This window comes from Gavialis gangeticus, unplaced genomic scaffold, assembly GCF_001723915.1.
Source record: "Gavialis gangeticus isolate Ggan-Ray unplaced genomic scaffold, GavGan_comp1, whole genome shotgun sequence".
Taxonomy (NCBI): domain Eukaryota; kingdom Metazoa; phylum Chordata; order Crocodylia; family Gavialidae; genus Gavialis; species Gavialis gangeticus.
In genome coordinates, this window is record NW_017729014.1 from 22,681,520 (window position 1) to 22,686,062 (window position 4,543).

A 4,543-nucleotide genomic window follows, 5' to 3' on the forward strand; every position below is an offset into this window, starting at 1 on the left:
CAGGAACGGTGCAGCCACGCTGGGCCAGGCAGGTGCTATCTTCTATTGGACCAACCGCATAGATACATCACCTTTCCCAGCTCGATGGAGTTAGTCTCTGAGGTGCCTCCTGGCCCTGCCTGACTCCAGACTAACAGGCTTAGCTGCCTCTCTCCGCTACAGGGCTGGCAAAGGAAGCTGTCAGTGCTCGGAGCTCATTAAAGGCACTGGAGACGAGTTAGATGTGCAGCATTGGAGCCCCCTCTGCTGCAAGCAGCCGGCTGCACACCCAGGGCTGCTTCTCGCTTCTGCATCTCCTGCGCGCAGCGCAATGGTCTTTGCTGCCTCTCATCCACTTACTGTGCCTTGCGGCAGTCTCCCAGTGCCTGAGGAAGGGTGTTTGTGCCCAGAAACTTGCAAAGAGCTTTTCTCCAACTATTTAGTTGGTCTAATAGAAGAGATCACCTCGATCCAAAGAACCGTGCAGCAAACAGCACTTTTCTTAAGGTGCCAGCACTTGGGGCAAGGGGTAGAGCGGGCATCTCGGCTTTCCTTTACCTGAGGAAGAGCAGGGCTGGGTCCTGTGCTGTTGGGTCTCCAGCCTTGGACCCGCAGCCTTATCCTGATCAATGCAGCAGCCAGCTCCAATCTGCCCCCTTGGGTGGGATATGGGGACAAGGCCAGGGCTTTTGTCCATGCCTGAGATATTCTGCCCTAAAGGTCTCACTCGTAACACCTGACCGGCTGCTTCCCTTATTCAAGAGCAGAGAGAAGAGCAGGAGGTGTGTGGGCAGCAGGGGCCTTCCTGCATCTAGGCTGGGCTCTGGGGACTCGGGTGTTGGTCTCCTGGTTTCCTGACTTGGTTTGCTCCTGGACTCTGCTCGCCAGCTCCATCTCTGGCTTCGATGTCCTGGCTTTCCCGTCGGGTAACCCGGATCCTCGACTGGCTCCCAGGTCTGGCTGGATTGCACTTGCTAGAGGGGCTGGGAAGCCTGTGGGTGATTTTGTCCCACCCTGCTTGATTCTCTGGGCTTTGTCCCCACTCATCCTCCACTTCCCCTGGCTGCTGAATTCAAGCAAGGGGCACATGGCAATGAGCTCTCTTCCCTGTGCATGGGCCTCATTGTCCAAGGGGGTCTGCCTGCACCCCTGCTGCTGTGATCCTAGATCTGTCCCTGGGCCTGACCCACGAAGAATACGAATCTGCTTCAGCTTGCTGGCAAAGGAACTGAGGCCAGGACCCATCAAATCAGCGGGAGTTCAGTGGGTGTCTGAATATCTTTGCATGTCTAGTCCTTTGTCCTTTAGGTCAAGGCATGAAACCTTACGCTTGAGTTCAGGGTTGCACGTCTAGTGCCCCCAGCTGCCTCCTGATCTCCAGAAATGATGCATATATAGTCGACTTTCAAACCGCTGCACATCAGGGTTTGGCTGTGTGGCCACATGCCTGTAATGCAAGCTGGGGGTGAACTCACGGTATGTCAGCTACTCCCCAGATGATTTTGTGGCTGCTCTTACCCTGCAGTAAATGGGAAAGAAAGACCTTGCTTGAGGGGTGAGCTACCCTGCATTTGCTACAGGGCAAGACTGTGCACGTGGGCGATTGCTGCAGAGTAGCTAATGCGGTCTCAGCTCTGGCCCTAGCTCACCTCCCAAAAGCTGTGCGGCCATACCTTCCATGTACTGTCCCAGCCCCTCCACAAGAAAGATGGATCCAGGTGGTTTCCTTCTCCCAGAAAGATTACTCGCAAAATACTGAGCGGAGAAAAGTGCAAGGGCTCCTGGGTGAGTAGGGGACCGGTGCCCTGGCTTTCTCTAGAATACCGAAGCCAGGAAGCAGAGGCCAAGAAAACATCCTGTTTTTGTTTGCTGAGAGAAACCGGGTGAGAGGGAAACAGGAAAGCTGCAGGCACCGCGCAATACTTCCATCAGCTGCAGAATTGGAGCTCGGGTCAATAGAAACATGGGGGAATTACTGCATGGACTGATTAGGATTACCATTGCTCCATTGGGCTCAGGAAGGCTTTGGCTGCGTCTCCCTTATTGCAAAGCAGACACTCGCCAGGTCTCTCCCATCCCACCTGGGAGACGTGTGGTTCCTCCCAGTGCTTGCCGAACCGACGAGGCCCTTTTCAGCGGGATGGGAATACTCATTAGCAGCTCCGAATCCAATGGCAACTTGTCAGCCCGCCGGCAAGAGACCCGGGTCCGGCTCTTACTCAAGAAATGGGAACGGTGCAGCTAGTGCTCTGCCGAGGCTGGCTGCACGGGGCCGCAAGAGCTTGTGACGCCTGCCCGTCGATTTTTCGGGTCTTGGTGTTGCTATGAGACAATGTCTGGGGGACACGGTGCCCTGGGCGGATCTAGGATTTTGAAAAGGGCGTGCAGGTGCTGTGCTGTGTCAAACACCCGGCCTGCAGGGTGGATCCAAAGAGGCTGGAGCTGGACTGGTCTCCGTGGGGGCAGACGACAGAACAAGGAGCAATGGGCTCAAGTTGCAACAAGGGGAGTTTAGGGTAGGTATTGGGAAAAACTTTCTCAGTAGGAGGGTAGTAAATCACTGGACCAGGCTCCCCAGAGAGGTGGTGGAGTCTCTCTGGGTAGACAAAACCTTGGCTGGGATGATGCAGTTGGGCCTGGTCCTGCTTTGAGGAGGGGGTTGGATTAAATGTGACCTCCTGAGCTCCCTTCCCACCCTCATTTTCTATGATCTGAGGCTTTGTGATGGTGCACCACCTTTTCCTCCAGTTCACAAGAAACTCTTAAGATGTACTAATATGCTGGGGGCATAGGGCTGTATTATCCAGTTTAAGATCAAAGCTAAAACTAATATAACTTTATTGGCATGCTAATATGTTGTTTTTTAAAAACACAGCTAGTCCAAAGAGATTGTTTTATTAGTCCTGTAGTTATTCTAGCTAAATATAGGTCTCTTATTCAGATTCATAAAACAAAATTTAGCCTTCTTGAACATCTTGAGAGTAACTCCATTAACAAGGAAGTGTTGGAGGCAATGTGCACTTGAGTTAGTATAACTACACCTGACTTAAGTTTTTCTTTTTTTTAGGTAGAGCTAAAAACAGTCCGCAGGGCTGTGAGAGAGAAGAAAGGGATTACTGGGAACAGCTAATGGCCAGCAGGACTGCAGAAGAAAGGATAACCTGATTAGTGGAATATCAAAAGGATTATTATGGAGAGCGTTGTTACCATCCGTGGCGTGAAGTGAGATTAGCAGAATCAGGTAGATTATAAGGAGCCAGATACCTAGAGCTGGTTTATAAAACGCTAATTGCAAAGCCTGCTCAATGGCAGTACTTGCTGGGTGCTTGTACGTGGCCAAAACAGGGCTTGCCCTGTACCGAAATTGTTCCGGCTTGCTTATGGCTATTTACTGCGGTTGCACCAACAGGCCCCAAGATTTGGTCGGGCCCCTGCTGTGCCGGGTGCTGTGCAAATCCACGATGAAGGCTCAACGCCCTGCCCCGAGCAGTGCATGCAGCAAGGACGTGGGAGCACGTCCTGCCTTTCGCCTTGCCCTGTGCAGAAACTGGGGCCTGCTGCAGTCATGCCAGTCACCACTGATGGACGCCCGGGCAGCGCCTTTGCGCTGGAGGCTGCGATCCCGTCACACGTGCAGCACAGAGAGCTTTGCTGGCACGCAGATCCCCCGAGAGCTCCCAGGGCTCTTTCATAACTGAGCGAGGCCTTGTCAAAGCTCAGCTTAACCCTGTGAAATCATAACTTTGCCAAACCCTATGAAATATGAATTTGCACGTCTGCCCAGGAGAACTTTTACAATCTTTTCTCTGATGCCTGAAGAAGGGTGTTTGTGCTCGAAAGCTTGCAATTAAAGAATTTTTGTTTTGCAAAAACGTTGTTGGTCTGGTAAAAGATATCGCTACTACGAGTCCCGGTTGCCCCTTCTTAACCCTGTTTCTCAGAAGCAGGGGTGGTTTCCCAGGCCCTGGCACAGCCTCTCAGCTCCAGGATGTGTGAGCACCATCATTTTCAGCAAGACATTGCCAGTCCCAGGGAAGGGCTGCTTGCCGTTCACAGCTTGCATTGTTGAGTCTGGTTTGAAGCTCGCAGCCAGCGCGCACTGCTCCTGGCTCTGTGAACAATTAGGCTGAGCCGCTCAACAGTGCCTGTGCCCAAATCGCCTTTTAACGGGGATTTAATTGCATTGGGGTAATATTGTCTGGTAGTTAAACCCAAATTAATTAATGGAGAGTGTGCATGAGGGATTAGCTTGTGTGCGCGAGCCCCCCAGGTGTGCAACTGCGGCGGGTGCAGTTCGCAGTACTTAACCTGCCAGGAAACCTGCTACCGGCTCCCAGGCCCGGAGCCAGGGGGAGAAGGGCGGCGCAGCGGGCCTGGCCCCACAACGGAGCTGCCTGGCAGCCAGTGCTGGCGGGGAAGGGACTTGCCCCACGGCCTGAGATCAGGTGGGGCACGGAGGAAAGGCGGCAGCTCAAGGGTCCTGCATGTAATGTGGGCCGGGGCCGCCTCCGCCCGCGGCCATTGACGCCGCCGAGGCCCGACCGGAGCCGCCCGGGGGCAGCGA